The following is a 25,197-nucleotide window of genomic DNA, read 5'->3' as shown; positions in this document are numbered from 1 at the left end:
GTGAATCTGTGAGTATACAAACTATCTTAACAATGATAATCCTCTCCTGATCTACCAGGCTTGCCTGCCACACTTATATAATAATAAAATCAATGATTTAAAAAAAAAAAAACTAGTAACAATCATCAATAAAAAGCCTATAGCTGACATAATTAATGGTACAAAACTGAATGCTTCCCCCAATGAATGGGAAGATTTAAGTATATGCAATAAAGGGAGAAAATGTTTTCAAAAATACAAATCAGAAAGATCAACAAAGTTGATAAACCTCTAGCTACTAGAAAAATCTAAGTTATCACAAAAATCTCATAGAATGAATGTGAGTTAAGGTCATAAAACACAGGTCAATATACATAAGTCAATTCTGTTTCCATATACTAAGAACAAATAATTAAAAATTGACTTTTTTAAAACACCATTTACAATAGCATAAAATGTTGAAAAATAATTTTAAAAATAAGACATGTGAAACCAAAGACTAAAAAGCACAAAATACACTGCTCATAAAAAAACAAAGATGACTTAAATGGAAAGATATATCATGTTAGTAAATTGAAAGACTCAACACTGTTAACAAGTCAATTTTCCTCAAAAAGATCTACAGAGCCTAAGGAAACTGCAATCATAATCACATCAACCTTTTTGGAAATGGAAAAACTAATACCAAAAATTTATATGGAAGTACTAAGGACTTAGATGCTGCAAAGCAATCTTGAAAAAGATGAAAAGGGTTGAGGTCTTGCAAATATGATTTCAAGACTTCCTATACAGTTAAACATAATCAAAACAGTATGGTATAGATATGACAGATCAATGGAACAGAACAAAGATTCCTAAAATAGAGCTCACTCATGCAGCTAAGTGATGTTTCACCAAAGCAATCCAGTAAGAAGACTATCTGAAATAAACAGTACAGACACAATTTCATACCCATGTGCAAAAATAAAATCTACAAAACTTAATTTGACATGAACCAAGGACCATAAATTAGCAAAACAAAAAGTTTCAGAGAAAATAAAATTACTTTCATGACTTCCGGGTTAGACAAAAATGTTGTAGCTCATAGTAAGCAATAACTATAAAACATAAAAACTGATAAAATAGACTTGAATATTTTTGTTCATTTAAAAGGCACAGTTAAGAAAATAAATAGGAAATCACAGACTTGGAGAAAATACTTATGAAATATTTATCTAACAAAGAACTGGTATGTCTAAGGGATACCAGCTCTCCAACTCAAAAAAGAAAAGACAAAAAGAACATGGATAAAGAATAATGAAAAAAACAAGGAGAGAAGGAAGAAAAAGGGCTAAAGGTGTGAACAAACTCTTCATAAGAAAAAGCACATGAATGATCAATAAGAAAATAAAATGTACTATATATCACTACAGTACTCACTACAAAAACGCAAAATAAAACCACTTCCAGTAAGATGGAATAAATGAAACCAGATTTAGCCTTCTGCGTGAAATAATAAAAACCTAACAAAATGTATGAAACAACAGCACTCAAGATTTTGGAAAACAGTAATAACACACAGTGATCCATCACAGAAAAAAAGAAAAAAAAATGTGCCCAGTTTACTGCCTTGAGTTTTCAGACCATGCTTGGAACAGGGAAAAGGAACTCAGGCAGGGCCTTGTCTCCCCAAGATGAGGAAATAGAGCTGCAAGTCCAAGGAAGCTAAGGGGGCCAGAGCACACAAGTGAGACCAGCACTAAGTAGGAAGCTGGGAAGAGAGAGAAAAATGAAGAAATCTACAGAGGCTTACCCTAGAATATTGAGTCATCAACAATTCCATGTGAAGAACTATTCAAGGCCAGGGGGACAAAAACCAAAGGATTTAGAAATAAAGAGCACCCAGAACTCATACAAGGCTGCAAATAATGCTTGTTCCCAAAAGCCAGAATGGAAAACCTAGTAATTACATCACATGACAGTACTAAGAAAAGCAATGTCTCAGAAGGAGGGAAAATTTAACCCTAAAGGTAGCTCTGATCTGTCCAAACAGAACAAAAGCAGCGCTGGCTGGTGTAGCTCAGTGGATCGAGCATAGGCTGTGGAACAAAGGGTCACCAGTTCGATTCCCAGTCAGAGCATATGCCTAGTCTGCAGGCCGGAACCCCAGTGGGGACCTTGTGAGAAGCAATCACACATTGATATTGGGTCCCTCTCTTTCTCTCTCCCTTTTTCCTCTCTAAAAATAAATAAATAAATAAACAAATAATCTTGAAAAGAAACTCCACACCCACTAGGAGTCACTACTCACTCTCCCGAAGCACTTCCCCTCCCAGGGTTAGGCACCACTAATTTACTTTCTTGTCTCTGTAGATGTGCCTATTTTTATGATAATTTATTTATTTTATTTTATTTATTTATCTTTAGAGGGGAAGGGAAGGAGAGAGGGAGAGAAATATCAATATATAGTTGCTTCTCGTGCATCATCTGCTGGGAACTGGCCTGCGACCCAGGCATGTGCCCTGACTAGGAATTAAACCATGATCCTTTGGTTCGGAGGCCCGTGCTCATTCCACTGAGCTACACCAGTGAGGGCTAGATGTGCCTATTAAAAAAAAAAAAAAAGCAAAACCCAAAAGTAAAAACTATTTTCCAGTAATAACCAATGGAACAAATACAGAACCTAACAAGATAAAATTCACAATGACTGAAAGTAAATAAAAACATAACAAGACAGGCCCAGGCTGGTTAAGTGATTTTTGAGAAGAAAGTCAAACCATTTAATAGGGAAGGAACCATCTTTTCAACAAACAGTGCTGGGAAAAATGGAAATTCACATGCAAAACAATGAAGTTGGAATCTTACCTAACTTACACAATATACAAAAATTAATTCAGCCCTGGCTGGTGTAGCTCAGTGGATTGAGTGCGGGCCTGTGAACCAGACAATCGCAGTTTGATTCCCACTAAGGGCACATGCCTGGGTTGCAGGCCAGTTCCCAGCAGGGGACTCACGGGAAGCAACCATACATTGATATTTCTCTCCTCTCCTTCCTTTCCCCTCGAAAGATAAATCAATAAAATCATAAAAAAAAGACAAGAGGGAAGGACTAATTTTACCTGGAATTTCATATGTAGATTTATATTATAACATAAGCTACAATAGTTTTAAAATTGTGGTATTGCCACAAGACAAATCAAAAGAACATCCGAGAACAAACCCAGACATATATGAACTGCTGATTTATGACACTGCCACTGTACACCAGAAGAAGAAAGAATGCTATTAAAACAACTGGATGTTCCTACTTAATATAATGCATATAAATATATTTTCCCTTTTTTACTATACACACAATATCAAATCCAGATGTGTTATAAACCTAAATATTTCTTTAAAAGGAAAAAACTTCTTTCAGAAGGCTATGTAGAATAATTTCATGCATGACCTGAAGTTGGGCAAAGATTTCTTTTTTTTTTTAAGATTTTATTTATTTATTTATCTTTAGAGGGGAAGGAGAGAGGGAGAGAAACATCAATGCATGGTTGCCTTTCGTGCATCCCCTGCTGGGAGTTGGCCTGCAGGGAACCGGCCTGCAACCTAGGCATGTGCCCTGACTGGGAATCGAACCTCGATCGTCTGGTTCGCAGGCCCGTGCTCAATCCACTGAGCTACACCAGCCAGGGCAAAAGATTTCTTTTTTAACTCATTTTTTTATTGTACTTTTTTCCCATGACCATTTACCCTCCATATAGGAATTTCTTTAACAGGTCACATATAAACCACTAACCACGGAAGAAGAAGAAAATGAAAATTTTGGCAATGTTGAAATTAAGAACTAGTAAAAGAACTTTAAAAAATGAACCACTAACTTAGAAAAGCCATCTCCAAGTAACAAGTGAGAAAATCCAAATGGCCTACATGAAAAGGCATTCACCATAATTAGTAATCAGAGAATTTCAAAGTAAAAACCACAATGTCATACTACCACACAATTACCAAAATGAGTAAAGTTAAAAACATTGACACATTAAGTACTGGATAAAGAGGTACAGCAAGGAAGCCATTCACTATGGGAAAGTAAAGTAAAATAACCACTTCTGAAAATGGATTAGTCTTCCTGACAACAACCTACCAACTCCACTTCTCTCTTTTTGTTAATGTATTTTTTTAAGATTTTATTTATTTATCTTCAGAAGGGAAGGGAAGGAGAGAGGGAGAGAAATATCAATGTATGGTTGCCTCTCGTGAGACCCCGCTGGGAACTGGCCTGCAACCCAGGCATGTGCCCTGACTGGGAATCAAACCACGATCATGTGGTTACCAGGCCTGTGCTCAATTCACTGAGCTACACCAGCCAGGGCTCTACTTCTAAGTATATATCCTACAGTAGAGATTTTCAACCGGTGTGCTGCAAGAATTTTTAAAACATGTAATACCTGACTATTTAGGGCACTGACCTCTTTTCCCTTAGATGGAAAATATGCCATATATTGCAACCCTGCACACATACATCCGAGAGGATGCTGGATACATCACATGAATACTGGAAATACACTCTGAATTTTTTCCTGTCCTACTTCATTTTTTAATGCTGACTGCTCCCCACTAAATTGATTTTACGGAGCACACCCAGTAGTTTAAAGAGTAGTAAGCTATAGAAATTCTTGAGCATGTATGAGAATATTCAAGAAATTGTTCATAATTGCAAAACACTATCAAAAATGTACATGTCCATCAACAGCAGACTGGAGAGTGGTGTAATTTACATGCTGAAACATTATACAGCAATGAAAATGATCAGCGATAGCTACATGCATCAAATCGATAAATCTCAAAAATACACCATGAACTATCCCAGGCTGATGTGGCTCAGTGGATTGAGAACCAGCCTGTAAACCAAGGGGTCACAGGTTCAATTACTGGTCAGGGCACATGCCCGAGTTATGGGCCAGGTCCCCAGTTGGGGGTGGGGGGAAACCAATCAATGTATACCTTACACACTGATGTTTCTCTCCCTCTCTTTCTCCCTCCTTTCTCCTCTCTCCAACAGTAAATAAAATCTTTTAAAAAGTGTGTGTGCACACACACACAATCAATTAAAAAAATCAATAAAGCATTATTCCATTCACATAAAGTTCAAAACGGCCACAATTAAGTATTATATGGTCTAGAAATAAAATGAGAAGAAAGAACAAATAATACAAAAATCAGGAAGGTGTTTCATTTGTGAGAGGAATATAATCTGAAGAGGCACAATAGGGGTCAAATGAATTAACAATGCTCTACTTATTAAGTTTGGTTAAGTATGTGTATATTCACTTTATTATTTTATTGTCCACTTAATTTTTAATGGATACCCTCTTTTCTTGGAATCATGTATCTTACAATTAAAAATAAGGTAAGAAAATCCTACATACACAAGTAAGTAAATTAAAATGCACAGAATTTACCCAAAGCAGTCAGGAATCGTTGTTTGGACAAGAGTAAATTATTAATACTTTTATATATTGTAATATATGGCTATTTGTTCAAATGACAAAAGAAATATACTTTGACATGTACAGGGTCCGGAAGAAATAACACCTGCTTGACTGTGGTTGATAGGGTAATTATTATACCTATTATTAATATGGGTATAATAATGTATAGTTTTAATGCGAACATTTCACCTAAAATGTCATATGGCATGCTAGAGTATGATATTATGTTACACAATTACATATTCATGATTTTGTAATAAAAGACTTTGTAATTTAAAAGGGGCGTTACTTGTGCCGGACCTTGTATTACCCATTTATCAAAGAAGGTCAAAGCATGGAATGTGTTTGGGAGAGAAAGCTCAAAGCTTCAAAAAAAAAAAAATCAGTTAACAAAAGCAGTCAAACATCCAAAAATATTAATCACGTGTTGACAAAGGAGATTAAAAAACACTTTTGGAAAGTCTAAGTAAAATGAAATTTTCCTGAACAGAGAGGCAACTCATCTAAACATTTCCATCCTAACTTTAAAAACAAAGGGAATAAAGTTAGAACAAGGGAATTAAAACATACACATACAATGACAGAAACTAATAAACCTCTAAAAACACCCAACCATGAAGGAATAGTGTGCTTACAACTGATGACATACTTCCTAATCTCACCACACCGATCCCATTTTCATTTCCTCCCCTCCTAAAACAACCTCAAGATGAAGACAATCACATATACATATGTCTTTTGCTTGAACAGTATAGCATAGCATTTAAGACTATCTCTGGAGAACAGCATGTTAGAAAGCAATCTTTTGGGGTTAGTAGTCTGCTCATAGTTATATAGATGGAGTGAGGAAACTGAAAACAGGAGTGGTAGGAACAAGATAGATGGGGGAAAAAAGCTTTACATTGCATTAAGGCAGCTTTATTTTCTATTTGGCTCTAGAGCAGTACCACCAAAAATTTCTGACCCTACTGAATAACTACAGGACTAGAATTTTTAGTGCTGGGGATGAGGATGTGGGGTGTCTACCCAGCCATACTCTTTGCAGAAATTAAATGTGTACATGGAAATACAATACTTTCAGTGAAAATACTGTGGACCAGAAAAAAAATTTCCTGCACCAATGGTTAAGAAACACTGTAAGGAATTGGAAAGCAATAATCATATTTGCTTTGTAGGAGATAATTTTGAAACAGGGGCACTAGACAAATGGGGAGAACTTAAGGGAGATGTTCATTGTAAGGATGTGAAATGTGCTGCCTTTTTTTAAAAGATTTTATTTATCTTTAGAGGGGAAGGGAAGGGAGAAGGAGAAAAATATCAATGTATGGTTGCCTCCTGTGCATCCCATGCAGGGAACTGGCCTGCAACCCAAGCATGTGCCCTGACTGGGAATCGAACTGCGATCCTTTGGTTCGCAGGCCCAAGCTCAATCCACTGAGCTACATCAGCCAGCGCACTGCCTTTTTATTTTTTATTTTTTATTTTTTTTTAAAAAAGGAAGAAAAACAAGAACTTTTATATCTATAAGCATGTACATACATAAAGAAATCAGGAAAATAAATGAAAAACAAGTAAAAATGGGAAGTTGGGATGCATACTGGGCAAGTAAGAGGGATTTAGAAGAAAAGAACTTTCACTGAGTATCTTTTGATATTTTTGAACATATCAATATATCACCTTACCAAAAATTAAATAATTTAGCCCTGACTAGTGTGGCTCAATGGACTGAGTGCCTGCCTATGAACCAAAGGGTCACTGGTTCAATTCCCAGGCAGGGCACGTGCCAGGGTTGCAAGACAGGTCCCCAGTAGGAGACACTCAAGAGGCAACCATACATTGCGGTTTTTCTCCCTTTCTCCCTCCCTTCCCCTCTGTAAAAGTAAAATAAAATAATTTTAATTAAGTAATTTTAACTGTTGTGATAATCTAGACAAAAAGAAAAATTAGGACTTGGGTTACATCAGTGACTAGAAAAATAGAGAAATTAAATTTAAGATGCCTAGGATACCTAAGTAGAAATATCTAGAAGGCAACTAGATATGGATCTGAAGGCCAGAAAAAATTGTTATTGATGCTTAGAGGCATCCATGAGCATGCATAAATTTACCTCAAGTGAAATAATCAAATAAACAGGCCAGAAAAGCAATTATATAACTTCAAAGTAAAGTAGTAATGCCAAATGAGAATCCAAAAGATAGTATTTAAAAAGATAAAAGAAAGCAGCTTCCCAGAAGTCATGAGGACAGAGTGCTGCAAGAAACATTGAGTGGTAACAGTTGTAAATGCTGAAAGTAGATCAAGTAGAATAAAAATGAAAATTTTAGATGTGGCCATTTAAAGTCAACAAAATCAATAATAGAGTGGTGGACTCAAGAGCCAAATGTAATGGTTTGAAGGGTGAATGAATAGGAGTTTGTGATATTTTATGTACTTATTTAAGTATTCAAAATTTTTCCAGAAAGGACTTGAGGTAACCTACAAATAAGGGACCTACAATATATTACAACAATAAAATATAGAAAAACGAACATTGAAAATCAATTATGAGGGACATCCCCTTATTTAGGGAAACTCTCTTACCCCTGACTCCAACTATGTAGTTCTAGTGAAGGTTGTCATTCATAGTACCCTCCCCACTCCAGCCACAGGGATGGTGAGTACATGATCCAAGACAGGCCAATCAGAGTCCTTCCCAGGATTCTTCAAGAGAGCCCCTTCTTCTGGTAGAAGGGGCTGGGAAGATGAGAGCCAAGAGCTGCCAGCAGTCATCGTTCCAGCCTCATGAAGTAGAGAGTCTGTAGTATGAGAGAATGAAATCAACACGCAGAGAAACAGAGATAAGAGGTGAAGTTCTAAACCCCACAGGTGGAGGAGAAGGAAATAACTACACTAATAATCAGATTGATATAACTGACCAGATTGGGTTCTAGGCTGCCTGATAGCCAGAACAAAAGGAAAAACAGAATGTGCGTCATAGAGTTATCAAAAAGGAGAAAGTATACCATATCCTCAAGGGAGACAATTTTCCTTATGCTATACTATTAAAAGAATTCCTTATACATGGATCTTTACATAATGGTCACTGAAAGACAAAACAGACAGTGTGCATGATGAGAGTGGTACAGCAAATGCAGATTTCATATGCTACTGTTTAAAATGAAAACTAAGTTTTATCTCAAACATTAAGTACAACTAAGGCTACTGTACAGTAGGCAGTTGAAGAAACAGAAGTACCAAATGGTTTTATTCTTCCCCAAAGTTTGCTAGCGAAAGAAGAACGGCAGAAAGGTGAAAAACATTCAGGGAAAGTAGAATCCACAGGAAGATACAGAAACGTTTGTGAGCTGAGTGGGGAAAAAATGGGAAAAGACTACATCACAAGCACAGGTACTTAACTTAAACACTACCTCCTCTCCTTCCTAACATTCCACTAAATGATATAAAAAGAACATAAAACCACAAAGACTAAAAGAACAAAAGGCAAAACAACAATTATAAAGCTTTGGAAGCTAGAAAGGAGACAAGCAGTAAATTACTTAACAGATCAGAAAAAGTTGCTGCAGTAACATAAAACCAAAGGCAATGTATCTTGGACCACACAGCACCAGAAACTGGAGGAACTTTAGGTACCAGGCACCAGGGGCTGGGGGCTGCATGTGCCTAGAGGTGGTGTATATATCTGGAAGGGATAGGTCAAGTGAGGCTAAAAAACAATCTCTCTCTCTCTCTCTCTCTCACACACACACACACACACACACACACACATATACACCCCTAAACTCCTTCTACACTACACACTACCCAATACCTGTCTCTCCCCAACCTAGAAAACTGTAGAATGGGTAAACAAGGAAATCTAGATGTGGGGGACAGCTGAGGAAATAGATACTATACTGAGAAGACAAATGACTGAAAATTTAATTCTAAATAGTGAAATTCCAGTAACCACCTGGCTCAAAAAATATTGGTAACCAGATTGGTCAATTCCAAATGGATGAGTTTTCTCTAAATAAACTAACCGGTTAATGGAGAGGAACCCAGGTATATGACCTATAATGAAGCCAATCAGCCAAGAACCCTTACCCATACACAGAGCAACAATCGACTTATTATGAACTTGACCACTAAGATTAACCAGATTTTTAAGCAAAGTCTTTAACAAGATAGGCCAAAAAAAATGGTATAAACTGAGCAAAAGAGTCCTAGGAGCAGAAGAAAACTTCAGAAAACTGAAACAAAAGAACCCTATGATTAATATCTTCATAGAGTTAAGAAAAGATATTGCATCCAAGAAACAAAACCAGAAAATGAAAATAGGAATCACTCAGAGAGCATGTAAGAGCCCTTGGAAATTAACAGTGTAACATAATTCAGAAATTTAAGTTAAGGGTTGGAAGATAAAGTAAGGAACTACTTCAGAAAGTAGAACAAAAATGAATACAAAATATAAAAATTTAGATGATTAGTTCAAAAGTTCCAACATCCAAATTAGAGAAGCACATAAAAAGGAAACGGCAATAACTAAGGAAATTATCAAAGAAATAATTCGAAAATTTTTTAACCAAATTCATGTTCTCCAACATGATTTACCAAATCAAAAAGGCCACTGTGTGCCCAGTACAATGAGTAAGGAAAAATATACTGCCATGAAAGGTATGAGAAGTAAGCTGGATAAGGAAAAAATACCAAATACAGAGAGAACAATCACATACAAAAGATTAGAAATCAGAACTTCATGGGACTTTACAGAAACACTGAAAGCTAAAAAGCAATTGAGAAATATCTTCAAAATTCTGAAGGAAAAATTTACCAAGAATTCTGCTTGGCCACACTATCAGTCAAGTAAGATGGTAAAGTCATAAAATGCAAAATCTTAAAGGTTTTTATTTCTCATACACCTTTCCCTATGAATCTGCTACAGATGTGCAACCAAAACAAGGAAATAAACCATTAAAGAAAAAGAAATGGGGTAGTGAAGGGTTAGAAAACAGGGAATCCAAAATAAGCAAGAAGTAAAGAAACTTCCAAGATAGTAGTGAGAGAAGTTCTAAGATTAAAGAGAAACCAGCCCAGATGTGAGCAGGGGAGATGGTACCTATAAAAAGTTCTACCTGTTTAAAAGAAAAGGAAGAAGAGAGAAAGACAGATAAAAGGAAAGGGAGAGGAAAGGAGGTGGCATTGGAGGGAGAAGTGGGAGAGAGGAAAAGAGAGAGGCAAGGGAGAAGAGAGAGGCAAGGGAGAGGAGAGAGGCAAGGGAGAGGAGACAGTAAAGACAGGGAGAGGAAAAGGAAAGAAGATAAAAAGAAAAGGAAATTTGAATATACAGGCTATCTGATTCATTAACCAAATGGAAGATTATATGAAAAAAATCCTATACTTGGATCAAAAATTAATAAAATATTTTAATAGTCATAATGTAAATATTACTATTTAGCACTACTGATTAAACCAAAATTTGTATAGAATGAAAGGCAACATCTAAAAGTGATAAGTAAAAAATAGCTGCTTATACATTCTTTTTAGAAATTTAGAAGTAAATGACAGAAAAAAAGCCCAAAAAGGGGTTGCCTTTGGAGAATGGGATGAAGGTTCAAGAATCAAGCAGGAAGGTTCTATTCCATGCACGAGAGAAGCTTTTGGTATTACCTGACTTTGTGTACCTAACACTTTGATAAACATAAGAATTAAATCTATGCCCTGACTAGCGTAGCTCAGTGGATTGAGTGCGGGCCTGAGAACCAAAGGCTTGAGGTTCAATTCCCAGTCAGGGCACATGCCTGGGTTGCAGACCAGTTCCCAGCAGGGGATGCACGAGAGGCACCATACATTGATATTTCTCTCCCTCTCTCCTTCCCGTCCCCTCTAAAGATAAATGAATAAAATGTCTAAAAAGATTAAATCTAAACAAAAAAGGAATAAATAAGAATCATATGCTTGACAATATATCTTGCAAGATACCCTATATCTTCATTTCTCTTAGTAGTTAGTTATGTAGGCAGGTTGGAAAAGGATACAAACACGTTTTAATAAGTACCTACTTCATGTCAGCCAAACTTATGCCAGGCTTTCCTCACAGTAAAAGAAAGAGGAATCAAGAAGACAACAAAAATTGGCTACTTACTATTTCATCTATGGTGATAAGCATTAATCTGTTAACTTTAAAAAACCTCCTCTTTCAAAGCTATAAAAACTTAGGATGCAATACTGAATTTTTTAAAAGCAAATATTAGATACGAATCAGCACTAAAAAAGTTAGCAATGTTAACTCTGAAGGCATTCTATTTAAAGTATATAGGCCAAAGTGTTTGTACAGAAATAAAGAGAAAAAAGTTACATACGACCTTTTTTAAGTACAACAAGTAGAGACACTGCATATTAACTTCTTGCACTCAAAAGTCAAAGATAAATAAATTTGAAAGCAATTTTTAATTATGTAGATAAAGGTAAATCTCCAGGTGGCAGAAATAAAAAAGGACTTAAAAGCTAAAAAAATGAACATTAGTTGAAGCTGTGGGAGTCAATGATGATATCAGATCTTATACCCTTGAGGATGGGATTGACTATGACACCAATATAGACCCTAACTGTGCAGAAGTTCTAACTGGCCTCCCTGTATAAGGAAAGGAGTTGGTAAGGGCCTATTCGTACCACCAAAGGGGAAGCTACACTAGAAAAACATGGCCTGAACCACTAAGACTAGAGAAGTAGCACCAAAGTGAAATGCCTATTCTGGACCTGAATAGAAGAGTCACTCTAGAGAAACAGGAAACTCAAGCCTATGGTAAGAGAGTAAGGTCTCTGACTTTACTGAGTTCATCAGTGGGCCCATACTTTACAGTCTAACAAGAACTAGTAAAACTAGGTATATACTATTGAGTGGGGCTTCCAGGAAAACTAGTTTAAGAGGATAACTTAGCTGGAAGAACCACTTTTATCCTTACCCTCCACCCTTCTTTCTGCCTGGAACTTCATTCAGTAGTCACAATGACTACAGTGCCAGCTGCCATGCTGTGACTGTGGGACAACTCTGAAAATGAAAACCATGTGCTAAGGTTGGTACAGCAGGAAGACAGAAAAAGTCTGGTCCCTAGTGACTTCATAGAGCTGTCATAAAAGCTTTAAAACGCCTTTCTGAACTCCTTTTAAATAAAAGAATTTGTAAATTTGTATTTTGTGGAAGCCACTACAATTTGGTCTTTACTAGCGGCCAAAGGCAATTCTTAACGGTTACAGAGCAAATGCAAACACTCTTACAGCAACATCTTCACAAATCAGGTTAGAGGAACAAAAAAAACAGCAAGCCTTTTTTTATTAGCTTATTACAAAAATTAAAAAAATCCTACTAATTTCCTAAGTCTCTTTGTTACTTTAAAAAAGTTTTTAATTGACTTTTTTAAAGAAAGAGAAAGAGACATCAATTATTGTTCCACTTATTTATGCATTCACTGGTTGCTTCTGGTATGTGCCCTGACCAGGGATCAAACTCAAAGACCTTCACATTATCAGTATGATGCTCTAACCAACTGAGCTATCCAGCCAGGGCTGAGGAACAGGAATCTTAAAACAAAAAAGAAATCCTGAAGATTAGCTCACAGTCAAAAATTACAAAGTACATGAAAACATCCACCACCTGAGACAAAAGACTACCAAAATCTCTTGAGTTTTGGGTGTTACATATTCAAATAATAAAGGAAAACATATAATCCTTAAGGCAATAATAGCAAGATACTATGAAAAACAAAGCAATAAACCAAAAAAATAAAAGCAAAGCAAAAATTCTAGATTAGATTTATTCAGAAAAGAAATCTACTGACTGGATTAACAATAAGCATAAATTTAAAGCCAGACCTAAAGGGATTCTCTGCAATACAGAGATAAGTGAAAATATGAAAGAGAAATTAAAAGTCATGGGCAAAAGGGAATCCCAAATGGGTAAACCCAAGTAATATTTCCAGGAAAAGAAAATTAAGTGAGGGGGTGATATCTAAAAACATAGAGCAGAAAATGCTCCAAAATTAAAGGAAAACACTGAGTCCTCAGAATGAAAAAGCAGATCAATTCTCAAGTAGGATAAACAGACTGTGACCTTAGTTCCTGTTTTCACAAGTAGATACCGGAAGACAACCTAGAATAAAATCTTAACTTACAGGAAAACACTACAATGCTAGAATTCAAACTGACATACAAGAGCGTAAAATAATGATATTTTTAGACAAAAAGGGACTAATATAGCTTACTTACTACTTACTAGCCAGAAACCCTTTAAAAAATACCAAAAATTTTGAAAGTGAAAAATGAGCCACAAAGCAGCAAGGGACCTAAGCTTAGCAAAAACATCAGTAATTCTAAGTCTAAATTATAAATGATTATTTTTAAAAACACAACTAATAATTTAGGAGAACAAAAATAGTCCCAGGCTAGTGTGGCTCAATGGACTGAATGCTGGCTTTCGAACTAAGAGGTCACCAGTTCAATTCCCAGTCAGGGCACATGCCTCGGTTGTGGATCAGCTTCCTGGTGGGGGGCATGTGAGAGGCAACCATGCATTGATATTTCTCTCCCTCTCTTTCTCCCTCTCTTCTCTTCACTCTAAATATAAATAAACAAAATTGTTTTAAAAACTTTTAAATAAAGTGGAATTAAAATACAGAAAACAGTAACAGAGATTTTGCAAGGTAAAGAGTAATGAGGGAATAAAAGGGATACTGGTTTTGGCTTTGTTCAAAAAAAAACACATAATTTTAGAACACTAAGTATGTTTAGAACACATAAGTATAAACACTAAAACTTTAAAAGTAAACATTAAAAGAATAGAAATAGAATATATAATCTCCAAACAAACAGGATTTTTAAAAAGAAAGAACACTCAATCACTCCAACAGAAGACAAAAAGAAAGAGGAAAAAAAGTATGGTAAATAAGTAACACAAAATTTTAGAAAGAAGCTCAAATTTATCAGTCATTTCTATAAATGTAAACAAATTAAATTTCCCTACTACAGATTTTCAAATTATATTTTTAAAATACAAACTTCAATGTATTTATTAGATATTGTATTTACTCTATGTACAAGAATATTTATTGTAGCACTATTTCTGACTGTGAAAACTGGAAACCTAAATGATAATCAATAAGAATTGTGGAGCTTCCGCCAAGATGGAGGCACAGGTGGAAACACTGTGCCTTCTCCCACAACCAAGTTTGAATACAACAAAGATTTGGAGAACAAAGACAGCCAAAGAACAGAAAATTGAATTATACGGAAGTCCAACCACAATGAACCCCGACCACAATGAACCGTTCAACCGGGATGGTAAGACGGGCGGAGCCAGCTGCGGAGCACAGTCGTGTAGGAAAGATCCCCCGACCTAGGCACGCAGGTAGACCGGACCCAGTCAGGGTGTGGGACAGACTGACCACGGTCACACATTCTCGCACAGTAAGATGGACCACACAGGCCCCAGAGGGCGAACCCAGTGGTGGAGGGCTGACGGCGGTGGCACACTTGCGCAGAGTGGGACGAAACGCGCGGGCCCCAGTGACAGTGGCAGCTGCAGCGGGAGGCGGCAGACTGGGACGCCACTGCTCCTCTTTGACCCCCCCCCCACATACAGCATCACAACCCAGCGACTGAGTGGCCCTGCTCTGGTGAACACCTAGGGATCCGATCCTGCTACCTAACAGGCACGAACAGCCCAAAAGATGGTGCAAGAAGAACTCAAAGTCCCAGAGCCCATAACTCTAAGTGACCAAGAGATTGCCAGCTCACAGAACTGGTTGATTACAGTCACAAATTAGAGGAACATATGAAGGCTAAACTAATTGAAATGAAGGGAGATATCTAGGAAACCAACAGTGATGGAAAGGAAACTGGGACTCAAATCAATGTTATGGACCAGAAGGAAGAACAAAACATCCAACCAGAAAGGAATGAAGAAATGAGAATTCAAAAAAATGAGGAGAGGCTTAGGAACCTCCAGGACATCTTTAAATGTTCCAACATCCAAATTATAGGGTTACCAGAAGGGGGAAAGAAACAGCCACAAGTGGAAAACTTCTTTGAACAAATAATAAAGGAGAACTTCCCCAGTCTGGCAAAGGAAATAGACTTCCAGGAAATCCAGGAAGCTCAGAGAGTCCCAAAGAAGTTGGACCCAAGAAGGAACACACCAAGGCACATCAAAATTACATTAGCCAAGACCAAAATGAAGGAGAGAATCCTAGAAGCAGCAAGAGATAAGGGGACAGTCACCTACAAAGGAGTTCCCATCAGACTGTCAGCAGATTTCTCAAAAGAGACCTTACAGGCAAGAAGGGGCTGGAAGGAAGTATTCCAAGTCATGAAATACAAAGACCTACAGTCAAGATCCCTTTATCCAGCAAAACTTTCATTTAGAATGGAAGGAAAGATAAAGTGCTTCTCAGATAAGGTCAAGTTCAAGGAGTTCATCATCACCAAGCCCTTATTATATGAAATGCTAAAGGGACTTATCTAAGAAAAAGAAGATGAAAAATACTAACAGTGAAAGGACAGCAAACTCACAGTTATTAACAACCACACCTAAAACAAAAGTAAACCAAGAGGACAGCTAGATCAGGAGTGGAACCATAGAAATGGAGATCACATGGAGGGTTAGCAACAGGGGGGTGGGAGGAGGAGAAGGGGGAAGAAGGTACAGAAAATAGCATAGACAATAGATAGAAAATAGATAGGGGGGAGGGCAAGAATAGTAGGAGAAATATAGAATCTAAAGAACTTGAGACACGTGGTTATAAACTAAGGGGGGGAGAATGGTGGGGGAGGGAGTTTGCGGGTGGAGGGGTATAAGGGGGGGAGGGGGGAATAGAACAACTGTAATGGTATAATCAATAAAATATATAAAAAAATAAAAAGAATTGTGGTATATTCTGTGACGAAATACTCAAAAAGCAGATAAAAAGAATGAACTAGCCCTGGCTAGGTACTCAGCTTGTTAGAGCATCATCCCAATACACCAAGGTTGTAGGTTCAATCCCCAGTTAGGGTACATACAAGAACCAACCAATGTGTGTATTAATAAAACCGTATATTTGTTTTTCTCTTTCTCTCCCCACCACTCCCTACCCCCCATCTCTTTCAAATCAATAAAAAACAAATTTTTTTTAAAGAATGAACTGGATCAGTTACATATCAATGTAACTATAACGGGCAGAATACATGTACGGTATGATACCACGTCTGTAAAATACTAGATGGTGCTTATTGATATATACATGTAGTACAAGTACTAAAAGTTACAGCCCTGGCTAGTGTAACTCAGTGGACTGAGTGTGGACTGCAAACCAAAGGGTTGCCAATTCAATTCCCAATTCCCAGTCAGCACACATGCCTGGGTTATGAGCCACGTCCCCAGTGGGGGCCATGTGGGAGGCATCCACACATTGTTGTTTCCCTCCCTCTTTTCTCCCTCCCTTCTCCTCTCTCTAGAAATAAATAAAATATTAAGAAAGAAAAAACAAAAAAAAATTAACAAAGAAATGTAAAAAAAAAAGGCAGATGCAGATACATATATGCAATGGAATGTTATTTGACCATAAAAAAGAAAATTCTGCCATTTGTGCCAACACAGATGAACCTTGAAGGAATTATGCTAAGTGAAACAATTTAGAGAAAGACAAAAGCTTTACAATCTCACTTATTTGTAGAATCTAAAGAAACAAAACTTATCGTAAGAAAATAAAAACACCTAATCAGAACAGTAAAAAACTAAAGAAAGGAATCCAAAGAAATGATGGTGTAAGGAGCCTCTGGGACAACTTCAAGCATACCAACATTAAAATCATGATGATGCTAGGAGGAGGAGAAAGAGAACAAAAACTTGAAAACCTATTTGAAAAAATTATAGAAAACTTCCCTAACCCAGTGAACAAAATGGACATACATATCCAGGAAGCACAGAGTCCCAAACAAGATTAACTCAGAAAGGTACACACCAAAGCATACCATGATCAAAATGCAAAAGGTTGAAGACTGAATCTTAAAAGCAGCAAGGGAAAAGCAGTTAATTTACCTACAAGACAGCTCCCATAAGATACTGACTGTACAACAGAAACTTTGGAGGCCAGAAGGCAGTGGCAAGAAATATTCAAAGTGATGAAAACCAAGGACTTACAACCAAAATTACTCTACACAACAAAGCTATCATTTAGAACTGAAAGCCAGATAAAGAGCTTCCCAGATTAGACAAAGTTAAAGGAGTTCATCACCACCAAACCAGTATTACATCAAAAAGTAAAGGGTATTCTTCAAAAAGAAGAAAAAAAACAAAGGTCAAAAATACATATCTATGAACAACTGAACCTAACTAAGAAAATAAACTAAAATTAAAAATAAAGGAACTTTCGGCCAAGATCGAGGCGTAGGGGGAAACACTGTCCCTCCTCCCACAACCAAGTTTAAAGAACAAAATTTTAGTAACAAAAACGAAGCCAAAACACAGAAAACTGAACTGTACAGAAGTCTGACAACCACGAACCATTCATCCAGACTGGTAAGAGGGGTGAAATCAGCAGCTGGTGGAGCAGGGTTGGGCAGGGTCGGGCAGGAAAAATCAGCCTGACCAACCCAGGCCCGCAGACGGCGGTTGGCAGATCCCAGGCATGGGGTGGCAATGGGAGGACCCAGTGGGGGCGCAAGGTGGCTGGCTGCCCACAATCACACATTTACACTCAGATAAACCAAGCGAAGGAGCGAGCAGTAAGACAGACCGCACAATCCAGGGCCCCAATGACAGGAATTAAAGCTTAAAAGCACCAATTGAAAAAACTTTCAGGGTCAAGATGCCAGGAGAAGCTCCCAGGCTCACAGAGAGTTTGTTGGAGAGACAAACAGGGTCCTGGAGGGTGCACAGGCCCACACACCTAGGAGCCGGCACCAGGGGGGCCAAGTTTGCTGTCGGGAACCAGCAGAGGGGACTGAAATCCATCAGAGAGCAGAACAAATGCCATTGCCTCTCTCTGACCCCGCCCCCACATACAGCATCACAACCAAGCAACTGAGTCGCCCTGCTCTGGTGAACACCTAAGGCTCCGCCCCTCATACATAACAGGTGAGAACAGACCAAAACATTATGTCTCAAACAGAACAAATCAAAGCCCCAGAGCCAATAATTCTAAGTGCCCAAGAAATAGCCAACCTATCAGATGCACGGTTCAAAACACTGGTGATCAGGATGCTCACAGAACTGGTTGATTTTAGTCACAAATTAGAGGAACAAATGAAGGTTAAACTAAATGAAATGAAAGGAAATGCACAGGAAACCAACAGTGATGGAAAGGAAACTGGGACTCAAATCAAGAAAGTGGACCAAAAGGAAGAAAAAAATGACCAAACAGAAAAGAATGAAGAAACAAGAATTCAAAAAAATGAGGAGAGGATTAGGAACCTCCAGGACATCTTTAAACATTCCAACATCCGAATTCCCAAATTCCAACAGTCCCAAAGAAGGTGGACCCAAGAAGGAACACACAAAGGCACATCATAATTATATTAGACAAGATGAAAATGAAGGAGAGAATCCTAGAAGCAGCAAGGGATAAGGGGACAGTCACCTACAAAGGAGTTCCGATCACACTGTCAGCAGATTTCTCAAAAGAGACCTTACAGGCAAGAGGGGTTGGAAAGAAGTATTCCAAGTCATGAAATGCAAGGACCTACATCCAAGATTGCTCTATCCAGCAAAGCTTTCATTTAGAATGGAAGGGCAGATAAAGCACTTCTCAGATAAGGTCAAGTTCAAGGAGTTCATCACCACCAAGCCCTTATTATATGAAATGTTAAAGGGACTTATCTAAGAAAAAGAAGATTAAAAATATGAACAGTAAAATGACAGCAAACTCACAGTTATTAACAACCACACCTAAAACAAAAGCAAACTAAGAGGACAGCTAGATCAGGAGTGGAAACATAGAAATGGAGATCACATGGAGAGTTACCAACAGGGGAGTGGGAGGAGGAGAGGGGGGAGAAGGTACAGAGAATAAGTAGCATAGACGGTAGGTAGGAAATAGACAGGGGGCAGGGCAAGAATCGCATGAGAAATATAGAATATAAAATTGAGACAAATGGTCATAAACTAAAGGGGAAGGAATGATGGGGGAGGTGGTGTGCAGGGTGGAGGGGAATGAAGGGGGGGAATAGGACAACTATAATGGCATAATCAATAAAATAGATATTTAAAAAGATAAATAGCCCTGGCTGGTGTAGCTCAGTGGATTGAGTGCGGGCCTGTGAACCACATGATCGAGGTTCGATTCCCAGTCAGGGCACATGCCTGGGTTGCAGGCCGGTTCCCAGCAGGGGACTCACGAGAAGCAACCATACATTGGTATTTTTCTCCTTCTCTCCTTCCCTTCCCCTCTAAAGACAAATAAATAAAAATTTTTAAAAAGAAGATAAACAAAAATTAAAAAATAATAAAAAGACTCATAGATACAGAGAACATTTGACAGTTGCCAGATGGAAAGGAAGTTGGGGGAATGGGTGAAAAAGGTGAGGGCATTAAGAAGTACAATTTGGGGCCTGCAAACCAGAGGATCTCAGTTTGATTCCCAGTCAGGGCACATGCCTGGGTTGCAGACCGGTTCCCTGCAGACCAACTCCCAGCAGGGGACGCACGAAAGGCAACCATACATTGATGTTTCTCTCCCTCTCTCCTTCCCCTCTAAAGATAAATAAATAAATAAAATCTTAAAAAAAAAAAAAGAAGTACAATTTGGACCCTGACTTGTGTGACTTCAGTTGTTTGGGCACTGTCCCACAAAGTGAAAGGTCACTGGTTCAATTTTCAGTCAGGGCACATGCCTACATTGGGGGTTTTGTCTGCTGTTAGGGCATGTACAAGAGGCAACCAATCAACATTTCTCTCACATGATGCTTTTCCTGCTTTCTTCATCCCTGTCCCTCTCTCTAAAAGTAAATAAATATTATCTTTAAATATAAAGAGACAGCCCTGGCTGGGCTGCTCAGTGGATTGAGCACTGGCCTGAAAACCAAGTCACTGGTTCGATTCCCAATCAAGGCACATGCCTGGGTTGCAGGTCAGGGGGCACACAAGAGGCAACTGATCCATGTCTCTCTCCTTCTCTTTCTCTCTCCCTACCCCTCTAAAAACAAATATATAAAATGTTTTTTAAAAGAGGAAGTATTAGTTGGCTGTTACAGAATACTCATGGGGATGTAAAGCACAGCATAGGAAATATAGTCAATAATATTCTAATAACTATGTATGGTGCCAGATGGGTACAAACCTTAATGATTATTTAGTATGTTACATAGTATCTAATCACTGAGGTATACACATCAAACTAATATAATATTGCACATCAACTCTAACTGAAAAAATTTTTTAAATGGCTAAATGACAAAAAAATTAATAAGAAGCCCTAGCTGGTGTAGCTCAGTGGAATGAACGTGGGCTGTGAACCAAAGGTTATGGGTTCGATTCCCAGTCAGGGTACATGCCTGGCTTGTGGGCCAGGTCCGCAGCGGAGGCCACATGAGAGGCAACCACACACTGATGTTTCTCTCCCTCTCTTTCTCCCTCCCTTCCCCCCTCTCTAACAATAAATAAATAAATAATTTTTAAAAAAGAAAAAAGAAACAGAGAATAGACTGGTGGTTGCCAGAGGCAGTGGGAAGTGAATGGAGAAAATGAGTGAAGGTAGTCAAAAGGTAAAAACATACATTTATGTAAGTCCTAGAAGTTTTTACATCATTATACATTGTACATGATAACTATAACTGGCAATACTGTGATATATAGTGAAAGTTTGCTAACACAGTGGTAAATCTTAAGTTTTCATCAAAAGAAGAAAACATTTGTAACTATGCAAAGTGATAAATGTTAACTAAACTTCTTGTGGTCGTTATTTTGCAATACATACATATTTCATTATCTTGTACACCTAGAACTAATAAAATGTTATATGCCAATTATATCTCAGCAAAACTAGGAAAATATATAGAAGCACCTAACAGACACTAAAAGATAATGGTGGACTCACACTGAGGAGAGTACATAAAGTACTTCAAATTAATCCTTTAATGTGTATTAGTTCTAAAGTAGGAAGAGATGATTTGAAGCAAATATGAAAATGTAACATTTGGCCCTGGCTTGTATGGCTCAGTGGATTAAGTGCCAGCCTATGAACCAAAGGGTCATGGGTCTGATTCCCAGTTAGGGCACATGCCTGGGTTGCAGGCCAAGTCCCCAGTGGGGGCCACGTGAGAAGCAACCACACATTGATGTTTCTCTCCCTCTCTTTCACCCTCCCTTCCCCTCTCTAAAATAAATAGACATAGCCCTGGCTGGCGTAGCTCACTGGATTGAGCACATGCCTGCGAACCAAACAACGGCGGTTCAATTCCCAGTCAAGGCACATGCCTGGGTTGCAGGCCAGTTCCCAGCAGAGGATGCACGAGAGACAATCACACATTGATGTTTCTCTCCCTCTCTCCTTCCCTTCCCCTCTAAAGGTAAATAAATAAAATATTTTTAAAAATAAATAAATAGATAGACAGACAGATAGATTTTTAAAAATAACATTCATTCATTCTGGGTGGGGACTACATATATATTCTTTTTATGTTCTACATTTTTCAGAACTATTAATGATGATTAAGTATATATTGATATAGTTTTATTGGAACCAAATGTAAATATAATATAGCTAAGTATATAATTCACATGTATATTGTGAAGTACAGTATATAAATCTTACAGATTTATAGTGATTAGCTTGCATTATATATCTTCATTAAGCAAAATTCTAAAAATGAAAGTCTCCTGGACAGGTAATTCAGTTGCTTAGTGTTGTCCTGATATGCCAAGGTTGTGGGACCAATCCCCAGTCAGGGCACATATAAGAATCAATCAATGAGTGCATAAATAAATAAGTGAAACAAGTCGATGATTCTTTCTCTCTCCCTCTCTCTAGAGGCAATAAACTAATTTAAAAAATAAAATAAAAGAGAGACACTGAAATAGAGAACAGGCTGACAGTGACCAGGCAGGAGAGGGGAGAGAATTTCAGGAGAAAGGAGGAAGCGTTTACAGGAACAAGTGTAAAGGACACATGGACAAAAACAAGGGGCGGGGGTGAAAATGGGAGGGAGGTGGGAAGGGCTGGAGGGTGGACTGGGGTAGGAGTAAAATACAGAAAATTGTACTTGAACAACAATTAAAATTTAAAAAAATAAATAAGTAAATAAAATAATACAACCCTGGATCAATCCCTAAAACTTGCTTTTGTTTCCATCCAGCAGTTTCTACTTAACAAAGTAAGAAAGCAGGAATTACTGCAATAAAAAGAGAATAGCCACAGGAAAAATCTACAGCTCATCTCCTGTTGGACAGGAATCGTCTTTCATTTAGAGCCAGAACTTCAATATCTAATTAACGCAAATTCTTAATGGACTTTTGGCCATTTTATTTTTTTTGCACAATCCAAATATTCAAATATTCAAAGTAGAATATTTAAAATATAAAATATCCTCTCTGTGAAATATCCATCTCATTGAAATTATATATATAAAATTTCTAATCTCTTCAATCTGTGGTAATTAAGAACAAGTACGCATTAACTACAAAAATGGTCATCAGTATTTTAATCTCCAACTACTGATAATGATCAGTAAATAGTGTAAGTCTAATTACAAATTTTCAGCAAAATATACATATTCATACTTGAATGAATAAAGCAATCCAAGTGCTTTTTTGAATAATGAATGTCTATCTCAAAGAACTTCCCTTAAAAACCCACCAAACTTTCCCTCAATCCCTACTTTTTTCCTCGTTCCTTATTTTTTAAAAATCCAACCTAATCCTATAATCCTACTCTCTTCAGTGTCCTATAACAAGCATTCTGCCCAGACCAGGGAACTATAATTGCTGTCTCAAGAACGTTTAGTCCAGCATCCTTTGTAGCAACGGCACTATCAACTATTCCTTCCTGAAAAACCTTCCGTTTGTGTGGCTACTGTACCCACAGGTTCTCTCTTCCTGACAGTTCCTTATCCATCCTTGGCATCCTGTTCTCTTAGTCTTCCACGTTAGTATTCACCACAGTCCTGTCTTCATTCTCCTTTTCTCTAACAAAAAAGTTATCATTCAGACCTTGGCTGGGTGGCTCAGATAGTAGGTGCATCACCAGTACACCAAAAGATTTCGGTTCAATTCCCAATCAGGGTATATACCTAAGTTGCAATCCAACCACTGGTTTGGGTGCATGTGGGAAGTAACCAATTGATGTTTCTCTCTCACACTGATGTTTTCCCCTCACATGGATGTTTCTTTTGCTCTTTCTCTCCCCTGCTTCTTCTCTAAAATCAATAAACATATCCTTAGGTGAGTATTAAAAAATTATGTATCATTCAGTTCCCAGTGTTCCTCCTATATACCTCCAACTTTAATTTGACTCCATTATGTTAACTATAAATTTTCAACGAAAAATCCTAGCAGCACTGAAACCCATGCGCCCAAAACAGAAATGTTCTTACTCTTCAGTTTTGCTCTTCTTCCTCTTATTGTTATTTTATGCTCTATTACTACTAATGGCATCACCTTTCCAGAACAACCTTGACATTTCAAAATCTGGTTATTCCCTTTCCTGTACCCAACACCCATTTCTGTCTTTTCATCCTTCAAAATGCTCCCCTCTTCCTTTCTACTCCTCCCTTTTCACTCTCACATTTTGTATACTAATAGCATCCTAAGTCTTTCAGATTTCCAACCTCCCCTTCCAAATCTACTCTGTATACTACCAAAATACTTGTCTGGAAATACTGTTTCATTGTTCTGGGTTTTTACTCTTCAAGTATCTGTCAAGGTACCACCAGCTCTAAATTCTGCCTTGTCCGAGAAGTGAGCTATCCCAAAACCACAGAGATCTCCCTAACTATGTCTGAACAACTCAACCATATTTTCTAGCCATGGCCAACTGGTAATCTAGGCACCTCATCCAAGCCAAGCCAGAAGTCTTTTTTGTTTGTTTGTTTGTTTTTCCCCAAGTAACATGAGATTCAGCCTAAGTTTTAATCTCTTGATATAGTAGGTACGAAAATATTAGGAGCTTAAGTATGGCCATCTCTCACCACAGGAGGCAACATATAACATGTAGCTGAGAAATTATTCACAGCCCAAACTCCAACTAGATAGATATTGCTCTTAAAACTATGATGTCCTACCCTGGCTGGTGGCTCAGTTGGTTGGAGCATCACCTGTACACCAAACGTATGTGGCTTAGGTTCCTGGTAGGAGCACACAGAAGAGGCAACTGATAGCTCTTTCTCTCTCTCCGCCACCCCAACCTCCTCTCTCTTTAAAATCAATAAACATGTCCTCAGGTGAGGATTTAAGAAAAAAACTATTATGTTCTTATCCATAAAATGAAAGTAACAGAATATCTACCTCATAGATCTGACAGGATGATTAAAGGTGATAATTAGTATAGAACATTTAGCACTGTATCTGACAGATAGCAAAGAGTCAAAAAAAGTTAACTACTGATTGCTGTAGTAAGTAGCAAAAAAAATATGCAAAAAGAAAACAATGAGGCAGATACAGAGAAAAACAGAAATAAGAGTAAGACTAATTCAATACCCTTTCTAAGTCACGCATACATTTCCATGCCCTGGTTCTTAGCTCCTGTATACTTATAATAAAATGCCCTGACTTTACTTATTTTAGCTTAGAATAAATTTTGGCTTCTCACAAAGG

General features: G+C 37.7%; 1 protein-coding gene across 9 annotated transcripts in view; it reads right to left on the bottom strand.

Moving 5' to 3' along the window:
• Nucleotides 1-25,197, bottom strand: part of MLLT10 (MLLT10 histone lysine methyltransferase DOT1L cofactor) — a 251,441-nt gene that overhangs the window by 221,217 nt on the left and 5,027 nt on the right. The window contains exon 1 of one of the 9 annotated variants that reach the window (XM_037058104.1): nt 8,022-8,201. The exons of the other annotated variants lie outside the window; for them this stretch is intronic. The gene's annotated coding sequence lies outside the window, so the exon portion shown is untranslated. Of the gene's footprint in view, nt 1-8,021; nt 8,202-25,197 lie in introns of those variants that run through there. 9 annotated transcript variants of the gene reach the window in all.

Source organism: Sturnira hondurensis, unplaced genomic scaffold (genome assembly GCF_014824575.4).
Source record: "Sturnira hondurensis isolate 20B ecotype Veracruz unplaced genomic scaffold, ASM1482457v3 Scaffold0009906, whole genome shotgun sequence".
NCBI classification, from domain to species: Eukaryota; Metazoa; Chordata; class Mammalia; order Chiroptera; family Phyllostomidae; genus Sturnira; species Sturnira hondurensis.
The sequence above is the reverse complement of the archived record's forward strand: the minus strand, read 5'-3'. Positions and strand labels throughout refer to the sequence as shown.